Below are 13,842 nucleotides of genomic sequence, written 5' to 3' on the forward strand. Positions count from 1 at the left end.
AGCAGCAGCTGTGTTGGGGCCCAGCTTGTCAACTGGGGGCCACTCTAAGGTTAGTCTGCTAGGCTGTTCACTGGGAGACCCACCTGTGGGTATCTGGAGACCTCTTCCGATGGGTGATATTCCCTAACAAGGGTCATCCAGTACCCACCTGACAGGAGTGGCTCAGGCATTGGAGCTGGGGCAGAGCCAAGGCTCCATGCACGGTACTTCACTCCCAGCTCTCAGCTGGGCTTCATGTTCCTGTGTCTCACTTCTCTCTGGCTCACTCTCCTCTATGGGGGTGGGAGAGGCGTAAACAAAGACTGTAAACAAAATCTGACAAAGCCAAGATGGGGGCGATTGCTGACTGCTCCTCAGTGATGTGCATTGTGGGTTTGTTCCGTGTGTGCCACCTTCCAATGAGTGTATTTCAAAGGTGAATGACATTCAGGATTGAAGCTGCTGATGAGGACCTTGATAAACATCAGCTGCTCAGTCGGAGCTTGTAGTGGGCAAGTGGACAATGTACCTTGTCTCAGACAAAGGTTTGTGAGACACATGCTGGGAGAAAAATTGGAAATTACAGTAGATGAGATTATTGAGTGCTTATTACATACTAAATATTTTCTAAAGTGTTTTACATGTCTTCATAATAACCCTATGAGATAGAGACCCCTTTTGTCGATTTGAAAACTGAGAGGTTAAATCTTGCCCAAGTCACTCCTTCAAGATTCACATGCAGGTTTGCACTTTTTGGTTTTAATTTTTATGTATTTACTTAAGAGCTAGGAGGGGGATGAGAGAGTACTCATGCACATTCCCAAATGCTTGCAATGCTGGGGCTAGGCCAAAGCAAGGAACCAGGAACTCTTGGGTATCAAAACCCAGTGATCAGAGCCAGCACTGCTGCCTCCCAAGGTGTGCATTAGCAGGGAGCTGGAGTCAGGAGCCCCGGACAAGCGGACTTAACTACCAGGCCAATGCCATCCCGGGTCTGTACTTTAAGTCGCTGGGTTATACTGCATTTATGAAAGTAGGTAAGATGGCTTTTTCTTATCCTTCCAAGTTCCTTTCAAGATTTCTTTTCTCCTTCTTAGATTTCTTCCTTCTCCCCATCTGCCGAGTCCTTGGTCTTGATGCATTCTTAAGATTGAGAAATCACGAGCGAGAGCCAGCAGGGCAGCCTCAGCGCCTTTCCAAAGACTTTTCAGGACGTCAGCCACCTCGTGGTCCTACAGACCGAAAATGTCAGCGGCGGCGGCGGCGGCGGCGGCGGGAGCGGGAAGGGCTCCACCTCCTTGGAGAGTGGAGGTATTTCACTGCGGAGGGAGGAATTAGAGGCGCAGGCCAGCGCTAAGCACCCACATTCCATCGCAACCTCCAGCTGAAAAAATTAATTGCTTGCCCTTTGTGCCATTTGTCTTCTGCTTGTGAACTGCCTCCTCCGAGCAAGCGGGGTGGGAGGAGAGCGCGCCGAGCAGCATGGGGCAGGGGCCAACCGCGCCGGCCTCCCGCCGCTCGGTTTAACTCCTGCAGTTACAGGGGCCCCGCGTCCCGTCTGCGCGGCCGCATCGCAACAGGCTGCGCGGCGCATGTGACCAGAACTGCCTCGGGTCTGCAGGGGTCACCCGCGTGTCAGCGGCAGCGGCAGCAGCCTCGCTGGAGGGGGCTTCTGCCTGGCTTATCGTCTTCTTTGCTTCGTTTTGTTTTGCTTTTGGTTTTATGGTACCCTTTGGAGACTCATACGGTCAACACCTGGCCAGGCAAAACAAAAGCACGCCCAGGACTGCACTGAAACAAGCATCAGACCTTGGCAGGCTGAGGGAGCCTGACAGCACCCAAGCCTCTCCCCCCAACACCCCCCCCCCCCCAGCGGGACAGTCATCCCAAAAGGACTGCCTAGACCGGGCGGGGCCACCTGTCGCCTACAGGTGTCCAGATTGTCAGGAGGGTGGGATTAAGACACCATGCCTGTGGGGGCCTGTCCACACACCCCTAACTTTGCTCTTGGATGCTGATCCTGTAGTTGTCACCCAGCCCCACCCAAGGGAGCTTACTGTCAGGGCCCAGGCCTGGAGAAGGCCCAGTGCGGCTCTGGACAGCAGTAGACTGCCTCTTAGCCCTTGGGAGAACAGGGAGCGGCCTTTCAGTGGGGCTGGGGAGCACAACGCACATTTAAGTTTATCATGATCATACAAAACGTGTGTGAGGGGCCAGTGTTTGCTGGTCCTCCAAGGCCAAAGTCAGGAGTAAACCTCCAGTTTCTACATGTCTGAAAAACTGGCAACCTTAATTTGTATCCCCAAGAGAAATGCCCCTGTCGGGACCCTGGAGTGACCAGGCCACGTCGTCACGCTGCCGTCCAGACTGGCCGGGAGGGAGGCGGGAAAGGAAGCAAGCGGCCCAGCGCGCGGAGCCAGAAACCGCCCGCGGATGCCTCGGCCCCAGCTCATCACAAGCCAGATCCAGTCGACAGCACAATCCAAACAGAAGAGGGAATCACTATGTACATCTTTTGTTTGCCGTGGCAGGAGAACTGTTGAGCAGAGGAAAAAAACAAGCTGAGCTTAGCGCTATCAGCTGCTTCCTGGGGCTGGCTCCTTCCTTCCTCCGAGGGGGGCCTGGCCGCTTTGTTCTCGTTCCCAGCTGCTCCTCTGCGCCTTTAAGCGGTGGCCTTTGCAGACCTCGGTGGAATGCGGCCCTGGAACCCCAGGGGACTCAGCCCCAGGCTCCGCCCAGCCCGTGTGCTCAATGGGCCCAGCCAGAGAGATGCTAGAGTGGCTCTCGCGCCTGATGGGGACTTGGGTCTCTTCTTGACCTCATCTGGGGGCTTCCTGCCCTGCTGACCCCTGCAAGGACGCCCTCTTCAGCGAGCTCTGTGGGGGTGGGGGGCAGTACAAAGGAGGGGTTCCAGAAACAAGGCTTTCTGCAGTCACCGTCTAGGGTCAAACTCATCCCAGCTTTGCCAGAGATTAGAGGTCACCCTGGAACTCTCTGAGCCTCAGCAATGCTCTGTCATAGGACCCGGATGAAGATTAAGGAGATGACACAGATTAGGTGCCTCCCCAAGGCCTGGCACACAGCAGACTCCCTGGCAGCCGTCACCCTGGCTAGGTACATGTTGACTCAGGCAGCATAGCTATACAGGAAAAAAACCCAGACGCCATGAAGACTTCTGCTGATTCTAAGGGCCTGGCACGGTGTCAGAGATCAGCGGTTGGAGCTCGGGCGCCTGATGGGTTCTCCGGTGGTTTCACGTGGTGTGAACCTCTCCAACAGCAGGCTCAGACCCGTTTTCCACGGTGCCTCTAAGATGCTCGGGCTAGAACCCTACATGATGCCCGTGGCGGTGAGGAGGCAGGTGGTGGGTGCCTGCTCAGCTGCAGCCCTGGGTCCTGCTGGCTCCCCGCACCTCCCTAAGAACAGAGCTCACGCGGCTAAGGTCACCTGGGCAACCGCAGTGCCTGTCAGGGGAAGCAGAAGGGAGCACAACAGGGCCCGGCGCTCGGCTGCTTGCACAGTCATTTCCCGAGTGCTTTCCAAGTGGCTGGCCCCGCTCCGCCAGGCATTTATCTACCTCGTTGCTTAATCTTCTCATCAACCCTAAGAGGCAGGTGGTATTAACCAGGCTCAGGAAGAGGCCTGCCTGGCCAGGGGTCATGTGCAGGGCTGTGGCCCGGCCTACAGGGCATGTCTGTGTCAAACAGACGTGTGCTCTGAATGATGGCGCAGACAGCATGGGATGGACGGCGGCCCCCACCCTCCTTGTTGCCTGGTGCCTGTAGGAGGGCTCAGCCTCTGTGTACAGCAGCCAGTTGAGTGGCAGGACTGGGAACTGAACATGCAAGCTCCTATCTCCCTGTCCTGATGACCATACCTTGTCAGTTGCTCATGATCTGAATGGACACTCTGGGCTCCCAACTTGTGCCAATAGCAAATGAAGTGCTGCAGCCCCTGTGTGGTCCCTGGACTGTGTCGTCTCACAGGACAGCCCCCTGCTGCCACAGCCTGCAGAACTCCCGGTTCAATCTCTCCCTCCTCATATGATCCACTGCACAATGTGGCCGTCCACCCAGCTCACACACTCTCGGCTTCACTCCCTGCCCCTCTACCCTCATCCCAACTTCCTACTATTAAAAAAAAATTTATTTATTTGACAGGCAGAGAGACTAAGAGACAGAAACAGATGGATAGAGACAGAGCTCCCATGTTCTGGTTCACTCCCCAAATGCCAGAAAGTAGGGAACTCGATCCAGGTCTACCATACAAGTGGCAGGAACCCAGGTACTTGAGCCATCCCCAGGATCTGCATAAGCAGGGAGCTGGAATCAGGAGCCAAGCTGGGTATCAAACCCAGGTGCTCCTAAATGGGATGCAGGTGTCTTAACCAGGGTCTTTGTTGCTAGGCCAAATTGCCTCCCTCCCCAACTCCCTCTTTTTGATTGTCCTTCCATGGCTGGTTTTGTCACTTCCCTACTTAAACTAGCTTTCATGACTCCCTCAGAACCCTTGGCAGTGGGTTCAGATGTCCTTGTCTGACTCCTCCAGCCTTTGGGGACAGGTGCCTGCTAGATTCTCCAGGTGCATGCTTCATCATGCCTCCCCCCTGCACCCCCTCCCTGGAGTGGGGTGGGGTAGGGGGCTGCACAGCTCAGGCAGCCCCAGAGTCCCTCTGCAGAGCCCCAGGTCTCCCACACCTCCGGGCCTCCATCTAGGCCCGCATGTTCTGCCTGTGGCACTGAGGACACTGCGGGCCGTCTACTCTGTTGCTGCGGCCGTCCTGTGCATTGCTAGGGGGTTAGCAGCATCCTCAGACTCTCCTGGGTCAATGCTGGTAGCACTTCCCCAGTCTCCTGATACTGCCACACGTCCCCTGCAGGTTTGGCAAAATCACCCTCAGTTGAGGATGGCTGACTTGGGCTGACGCCTGGGCCCAGCCCACTCCTCTTCCTTTCCACCTGTCACCTTGTACTTGCCTTTCAAGTCTTGGCTTGGTTGTCATTTCCTCCTAGAAGCCCTTCGTGATCTTGTGACCCCCACATCTCCTTGTCAGGCTGGAGGACACCCCCCCCACCACCACCGAACCAACCCTGACGGCCTGGATCACACTGTGCTGCCACTGCTCCCTTCTTGGTTGGTTTCTTCCCTCTCCTAGGGCTTCCATGATGGCTGACATTTCTGTCCCTGTCATGTATTCAGAGCCCACATCTGTGCCCACGACACACCTCACCTAATCAATCATCCTCGACATCCCTTAGGTTTTCATTCTGAACCACCCCCCCGCCCCGCCCCAAATCCAGCAGTGTGCACCGTCTCCACAGCCCCTCTGTAGCCCAGGCTGCCACCATCTCTCACCTGGATTACAAAGACCACAATCCATCTAAATCCCCTCTAAGCTGTTCTCACTGCAGCTGGGGTAATCTTTTCAAAACAAAATTTGCCCCCTTGGTTAAATCCTTTCAAAGGCCTTCCAGTGAGCTTAGGCAATAACCCAAAGTCCTTACCAGGGCCCGGGCAAGGTCTGGTCCCTGCCACCTCTCTGTTCCCTATGACCCACACATCTGCCTGCCAGGTGAATGTGATTTCCTGGCTTCCTTTCATTAGCCCCAAGCACCAGATCCCCACTCTGGCTGATCCCATGGCCCCACGGCCATGAGTCTGCTTCCAGGGAACCCAGTGTGTGGCACCCCACCCCACTTCTGAGCCTCATATGTTAAGTCAGGGCCTCCTCCAAGGGCCCATGTACCATGTCTTCCTGGTGTTCATCAGAACTGATATGACATGGACATACAATTGAGTGGTAGTTAAGCTCTACCCCCCTAACTAGATGGTAAGCTCCATGAGGACAGGGATCATGTCCAGTTTTTGCTCAGTATATTATTCCTCATGCTTAGCGCTTGCCTGGCTTGTGGGAAATGCTCAATAAGTGGATGCAGAGGGAGCTGGCATTGTGGTACAACAAGTTAAGCCAGCACTGGGGATGCCTAATTCCATACTAGAGTGACAATTTGACTCCCAGCTACCCTGCTTATGAGCTAGCTTCCTGCTAATGCACTTGGGAGGCAGCCATGATGGGCCAAGTACTTGTGCCCCTGCAACCCACCCACATAGGAGACCAGGATAGACGTCCTGGTTCTTGGCTTTGGCCTGGCCCAGCTCTGGCTGTTGTGGCCATTGGAGGAGTGAACCATCGGATGGAAGATCTCTCTCTCTCTCTCTCTGTCACTCTTTGAAATACATCTTTAAAAATTATTTTGAATGAATGAAAACCTTTGAATGAAGAAATGTTAAAAATAATCCCAAGACTGTAAGGAGTATTTTTGAATGCCCCAAATAGCAGTCAATGCTTTCAGAACGGATATGAAATTCTGTTGTGATCAAAAGTAACTAGGAATAAAATTTGGTTGGCCATGGTATTCATCCTGGTTGAGACCAAAGTGTGGCCATGAAGAAACCAGAAGGCTCCTCCTGTGTGACCCTTAAACTGGTCCTCAGAAGTAAATTCTCAGAAAGGAAAACACTGGGGGCCTGAGGGGAGGGGAGGGTCGTGATGGCTGTGACCTGCAGGTGTGGGCTCTGGAGGGAGCCACGTGGAGACCTTTCAACAGTGTGACTTCAGCGTCATGTGCCGTACCCAGAGGCCTCTCTCTCTCTGATGCTTCTGAATGTGGGGAGGGTCCCAGGGTTCAGGACAGAACAAGGTAACTATCCATGTAATACGCCTTTGGGTCACTGTTCTGACTTCATTCCCATTCCTGACAAAGCAGCAAGTTTTCAAGATTCATGATTCCTTAAATCTGAAGGCCACTGCTTTCTAAAGAATGCTCAGTTTGAAAAATACTAGCATGAGCCCACTACCCAATTTTCCTATCATATTTGCCTGAACTCTGTAAAAAATAAGCTGAGTGGCAGGTCTTGTGGCACAGCAGGTTACGCTGCCACCTGGGACACCCGCATCCCATATTGAAGTGTCTAGGCTTGAACTTCTTTCCCATTCTGATCCAGCTTCCTGTTACTGTGCACCCTGGAAGGCAGCGGATGATGGCTCAAGTACTTGGGTTGCTGCCATCTACATGGGAGATCTGGATGAGTTCCAGGCCCCCAGCTTCAGCCTGGCCTAGCTCTGGCTATTGTGGGCATTTAGGGAGTGAACCAGCAGATGGAAGATCTCTCTCTCTCTCTCTCCCCCTCCCTCTCTCTGTTTTTCAAAAATAAATACATCGGGGCCAGCGCCATGGTGTAGTAGGTTAATCCTCCGCCTGCAGTGCCGCCATCCCATATGGGTGCTGGTTCTAGTCCTGGCTGCTCCTCTTCCGATCCAGCTCTCTGCTGTGGCCTGGGAAAGCAGTGGAAGATGGCCCAAGTGCTTGGGCCCCTGCACCTGCATGGGAGACCAGGAAGAATATCCTGGCTCCTGGCTTTGGATCGGCACAGCTTCGGCTGTTGCGGCCATTTGGGGAGTGAATTAATGGAAGGAAGACCTTTCTCTCTGTCTCTCCCTCTCACTGTCTGTAACTCTACCTCTCAAATAAATGAATAAAAATCTCAAAAAAAAAAAAAAGTAAGTAAATACACTTTAAAAACTGTGTGTTAGCGGGCGCCGCGGCTCATTAGGCTAATCCTCCGCCTTGCAGCGCCGGCACACCGGGTTCTAGAGGGGCGCCGGATTCTGTCCCAGTTGCCCCTCTTCCAGTCTAGCTCTCTGCTGTGGCCCGGGAAGGCAGTGGAGGATGGCCCAAGTGCTTGGGCCCTGCACCCCATGGGAGACCAGGAGAAGCACCTGGCTCCTGCCATCGGATCAGCGCGGTGCGCCGGCCGTGCCAGCCATTGGAGGGTGAACCAACCGCAAAGGAAGACCTTTCTCTCTGTCTCTCTCTCTCTCACTGTCCACTCTGCCTGTCAAAAACAAAAACAAAAACAAAAACAAACAAAAAAAACCAAAAAACAAACTGTGTGAATTTATGTGACTGTAGACGTCAGCTGGGCACAGAAGCATCATCATGTTTGAGTAATGATGCTTTGGTCAGTGTGGACCACATTACAACAGTGGTCCCGTGGGCTGCATTCCCTTGTGACATTGTGGCATCGTAGCTTCTGTAAAGCACATACGCTTCGTGGTGTTTGTACAATTATGAAATCTCCATTTCTCAAAGTGCATTCCTGTTCCTGCACTTAACTGCATTTATTAAAAGTGCATGTGGATGGCAGCCAGGACCACCTTCAATCACGGTGTGCCTGTGGGGCGGGGGGCTGGCTCTGAGACCCAAGTCTCCACCATTCCCTTCCCCGTGTGGGTGGGGGTGCTCCTTTTCTGAAATCTTCCTGTCCGAGGTGCTCATGGGTTTGTGGTTACCAGACAGCCATAATGTGTTAACGTCATCACACACGCTGGAATCTGAGTTGTACTTGAGTGGAGGTTTTTAACTTAATATCAGTAAAAAGTATAGGTCCTGTGACGCCTTGTGCATGCACTCAAGAGGGTGGCGCCCAAACTCTAAGTGCTTTTGATGTAGCCGGATTCACATCACTTACCGGCACTGGGACTTCAGCGGGGGAATCTAACCCGAGTCTCAATTTCCCTACCTGTAAATTGAAGCTAACAGGATAATTTTTAATGGATGTAGATTTCATCACCTCCTGACTGAGGTTTCTGACTGTTCAAACTGTTGAGGTAACAATAGTTCTGAGAGGCATCCACTCCCATCCTTTGCATCCTGATTTTGCTTTGCAGAACACATTTTCTGGGTTCTCTGTCCTCTGGCACCCAGGACAGACAGTGAGTGACCTTGTCCTAGCCAATGGACTTGGCTGTGGCCTGGCATGTGGCCTGAGCTGTCCTGTGAGACCTTCTCCGGGAGTTCTGAAGGAGCGTTTTCTGCCCATGGGGGTTTTTCAGTGGGGAGGATGTGTATGGGCTGTTGGTGGGCTCCACGTGGGAAGAGTTGAACTGGGAACCCGAGATGGGCCTTACAGACCTGCTCAGACCCCTGGATCAGGCCAAGCCTCCAGGTTTCTTAAGTTATGTAAACCATCACTTTCATTTGCCTAAGCAATACCTTTTTATCTTGTAAGCACTCTGTCTATTAGATCAGAAGAACGTATTCCATGCGTTCATCTTCTGAGTAGGCAGATATTTTCTCTCAAATATCTCAGAGACTATCTCGACCTGCCTGAGAGGCAGCCACGGAGAATCACAGGACAGCTGGGACAAGACCAGGCCTGGACCCTCCCGGGCCTGGCGGCCTCACTCACTCACTCACTCACTCACCTGGGTGCAGCCAACTGCTCCTGTGTCCCCTGAAGCACCTCCCTGAGTCACACTGCACCGGAGAGGCCAGCAGACCCCACGGGACAGAGGTCGCCACTCTAGGAGTGGCTGCATGCCCCTCCAGGCTCCACCAAGACTTTCAGGGACTCAGTAAAGGTCTGGGGCTTGAGGGAACCTGGGTGAGGGGCCAAGGGAATGAGCAGAGGAATGGGACTGTGCGGAGCCCTGGGCTGACCTCAGGCCCTCGCTGCCCTGCATGCAGGTCATTACAGTGGCTCCTTGCTGGGTCCCCTTTCTACCCTACCCGTACTCTTTCTCTTTCATATCCTCTTCCGTCTTCCTAATGGATCACTTCCTTCTCCATCTTCTTCCTTCTTCCTAAAGGATCACTCTGGTCATGTCACTCTTGTATTCAAAAACCTGCCGGGGCTTCTGCAGTGAAACACCTGAGAAAAGCTAACTTTATAAAGCTCACAGTTTTCGAGGTTCAAGTCCAACATTGTGTGGTCCCACTGGTTTGGCCTCTGATGAGGACAGCCAAGGAGCATGGGGTACAGGCAGAGGAAGGATCACAGAGGGGAAGCCAGGAAGCAGAGAGGGTGGCCTGGCACAACTCTGCTTTTATAACCAAGCCCAATAATCCAAGGACCTCCCACTCGGCCACCTCCCAAGCATCATGAATGGAGTAAGTTTCTATCCTCTATCAACTTATGACTTACTGGGTTTAAATGGGAACCCAATCTTGTTCAAACCATAGCAGCTCCCTACTGCCAACAGAGTAATCCATTGTCTCACCAATAGCTTGAAAGGGCCTGTGTCCATCAGGAAGACTCAGCTCATACCTAGGGAAAAATTACTTCCTTGGAAGAATCATATCCAGATTCATAAATTCAATTACAATGCCCAGTTCTATAATAATAGGTGGCAGGTGTTTCCTGGGGGAACACAATGTTCCTCTCTAACCATGTCTAGCACCTTGTTGTAGCCTTCATTTATTTTGATGTCATCATACAAAATAATCCTCTCGGCTACCTTCCTTTATTAACTATTTGTATGACTTTCTATTGCCATGTAACAAATTACCACTAACTCGGTAGCTTTAAACAATATCCATGTATTAGCTCCTGTTTTGTAGGTCAGAAGTTTGGGCACACATAGTGGGGCTCTGCTGTTAGGGCCTCACGAGGCTAAAGTCAAGCTGTTGGCCAGGTTGCATTCTCATCAGCAGCTCAGGGTCCTCTTTCAAGCTCACATGGTGATAACAGTATCCAGACCATGTGGTTGGAGGACTGAGGTCCTTGGGCCCTGGCTGGCTATCTGTCAGAGGCAGCTCGAAACTCCTAGAGACCACCTGTTTCCTTTGCCACAAGGCTTCCTCCGTTTGCAAAGCCAGTGATTGGGCATTGAAGCCCTTTCATGTTTTAAATTTCTGCCTTCTGCAGTCTCTGACTTCTATATCCATATTTAAAGGACTCTCATGATTAGGGCAGGTCTGCCCAGAATTCAACTGATTAGTGACCTTTAATTACATCTTAACAGTCCCTTTCACCTCTTAATGTAATAATGATCATGGGAGTGCTGTCTTTTGCACAGATCCTTCCTACACTCAAGGGGAGAGGATTATACAAGGGCAAGAGGGTTTTTTTTTTTTTTTTTTTTTAGGTGGGGAAGGTCATCTGAGATTTCTAATCGTAACTATTATTTTCTAGTTCTAGTAAAGACACTGAAACAGATTTCCTGCACTCCATATTTTTCCCTAGGGGCCTATGCAGCTGATGCCTTCAGCTCACCCAACACCTAATCTCATTTCTGTCTTCCCAGGTCAGCCCCTAAAGCACAGGCTGGAAAATGAAATGTGTGTTTTTCAGCCACCTTTGCAGCAAGAGGCAACCACGTGACGTGGTCTCGGCCAATGGGCAATAAGCAGAAGGCTGTGGCCATTGCTCCTTTCTCCTGTCTGGGAAGTGGACTCCGTGTTGGAGTTGCAACAGACATCATGTGACGAGAAGGACAAGGTCAAGAGGTTTGCACCGAAACCCGTTCCTTGAAATGGTGAACTGCCGAATCCACACTACAATCTGATATTCTGTTATAGATAGCAGAGAGCGACCGCAATTTGTACAAAACCGCGTCACTGAATGGGAATAAACCAGCCAAACTTCCAAGCCAGGATGCCTGACTTTCTGAACGGACAGCCGCGAGTCAGTGCAGCTATGCATCTCCATAGCCACGGTGACTTTCGCTTCTCACTTTCTCCCTGTTGTTTATGGAAATTTTTCCATGGAATATCTTTTAAAGTGTTTTTTTCTGTACTTTATTTGAGAGGCAAAAAGAGAGGGAGTGACAGAGAGACAGACAGACATACAGAAATCTTCCTTCCTCTGGCTCAATGCAGCAGCAGGCCCAGAGTACAAAGCTATGGATCCTATCACCCTGTAGCTGCCGAAGTAATCCACTACTTTTTGGGTTTTCCGTGACATGCAGTTGAAACTCAGCCTTCACTGACATGGCTCCCATGACTACGCCACGCCTCCTGCCTCTCCTCCTGCTTCCTGGACCTCTCCAGCCCCCTTACCCCCACCACATCCCCCCCATGTGTCTGAGCTCCTCGCGCCCCACTGTTTCCCAAGTGACTCAGTGGTGCCTCAGCTCCCAAGCCATGGCAACTCCCGATCTCCACGTTTAGCCCGGGTCTTTCTCCACTGCACCAGACCCTGTGAATCTAAATGCCCAGTGAACACTTCTGCCTACCTGTTTCGTCAGAGCCTCAGGGACGGTGAGCTCACAATTAAACTTGCCGGCTTTCCTGCTGTTCTGGTCCCTGCAGCCAGAGACCCCCGCCTTTCCTTACCCTCATACCCTGCAGGTCCCAACGACCCCCCAGACCTCTCTTCACAGCTCCAAGCTGCTCCACTTCTTTGCTCTCAGCGCACTATTCAGACCTCGGCATCTCTTGCAGATTTATCTACTTGACAGGCAAGAGTTACACATCTGGTACATCTGCCTCACCTTATAGCCTCATAAAACCACCTGCAGTTTCCCAAACGTGCCACCATCTTGCTCATTTTCTTTCTTGACGGCTCTCTGTACCTTGTAAGCTGAAAACTGTGCAGACTAGTTTTCAGTGAATATTTAAGATTCGGTCTTGGGGTCTTGGCCCTTGTCTCTCTGGGGAATCAGCCACAGAAACTCAGTGATAAATACCTATTGGAGTTCCAGGGATTTTGTGTTGACTTAAGATGATTGCCTATTCATAATTCCCCTTTTAATCAAAGGATTCTCTGCAAATCACTTCAAAACAAACTGATCAAAATAAATATCAGTTGTGGTGCTGTGGCATAGCAGGTAAAGCTGCCGCCTGCAGTGCCGGCATCCCATATAGGCACCGGTTTGAGACCTGGCTGTTCCACTTCCTATCCAGCTCTCTGCTGCGGCCTGGGAAAGCAGTGGAAGATGGCCCAAGATGGCCCCTGCACCTGCGTGGGAGACCCGGAAGAAGCTCCTGGCTCCTGGCTTCAGATCAGCCCAGCTCCGGCTGTTGTGGCCATTTGGGGAGTGAACCAGTAGATGGAAGACCTCTCTCTGCCTCTGCCTCTGCCTCTGCCTCTGCCTCTGCCTCTGCCTCTGTCCCTCCCTCTCCCTCTCCCTCTCCCTCTCTGTAACTCTGCCTTTCAAATAAATCTTTTAAAAATGTTTATATAAATAAACATCAGTTGCCATTGTTCTCATCTACATATTTTTATTTATTTATTTATTTATTTTTTTTGACAGGCAGAGTGGACAGTGAGAGAGAGAGACAGAGAGAAAGGTCTTCCTTTGCCGTTGGTTCACCCTCCAATGGCCGCCGCGGCCAGCGTGCTGCGGCCGGTGCACCGCGCTGATCCGATGGCAGGAGCCAGGAGCCAGGTGCTTTTTCTGGTCTCCCATGGGGTGCAGGGCCCAAGCACCTGGGCCATCCTCCACTGCACTCCCTGGCCACAGCAGAGGGCTGGCCTGGAAGAGGGGCAACCGGGACAGAATCCGGCACCCCGACCGGGACTAGAACCCGGTGTGCCGGAACCGCTAGGCGGAGGATTAGCCTAGTGAGCCGCGGCGCCGGCTTCATCTACATATTTTTTATTTTAAAACTTTACACTCCCCCAATCTGAACTCAACAAGAAAGGAATTATTTTACCTTTTCCTTTTTTTTTTTTTTTTTAATTGAGAGAGAGGGCTGGCTGTTGGTTTGCTTCCCAAATGCTCACAACAGCCAGTAGCTGGGAAGCTGGGAGCTGGGAACTCAATCCAGGTCTCCCAGGTGGGAGGCCCGAACTCAATTACTTGAGCCACCGCCATTGCTTCCCAGGTCTGCATTAGCAGGACCTGGAGACAGGAGCCAGAGCTGGGAGTCTAACCAAGGTACTCTGAAATGGGACACAGGCTTCTTAACTACTAGGCCAAATACCCACCCCAACATTCTACTTTTAATGTATTAAACACTAGGGGCTTCTTTCTTTTCTTATTGTATTAAAATCTACCTCTGAGGGTCACGGAATTCTAGGATGCAGCCCCCTCATTGTCCAGAAAGTGAGGCTGTGTTGGCTCAGGGGAATGCA

At 51.9% G+C, this 13,842-nt stretch overlaps 1 protein-coding gene and 1 long non-coding RNA gene across 3 annotated transcripts in view; one reads left to right on the forward strand and one right to left on the reverse strand.

The window, feature by feature from the left end:
* Window positions 1–1,389, forward strand: part of LOC103350406 (uncharacterized) — a 66,889-nt gene extending 65,500 nt beyond the window's left edge. Inside the window, exon 5 of the long non-coding RNA XR_007924526.2 lies at window positions 1,077–1,389. This is a non-coding gene — a long non-coding RNA (uncharacterized lncRNA). The remainder of the gene's footprint in view (window positions 1–1,076) is intronic.
* GRK7 (G protein-coupled receptor kinase 7) overlaps window positions 1–13,842 on the reverse strand; it is a 33,861-nt gene that overhangs the window by 17,474 nt on the left and 2,545 nt on the right. The window lies entirely within an intron of this gene.

This window comes from Oryctolagus cuniculus, chromosome 4 (genome assembly GCF_964237555.1).
Source record: "Oryctolagus cuniculus chromosome 4, mOryCun1.1, whole genome shotgun sequence".
Classification (NCBI taxonomy): domain Eukaryota; kingdom Metazoa; phylum Chordata; class Mammalia; order Lagomorpha; family Leporidae; genus Oryctolagus; species Oryctolagus cuniculus.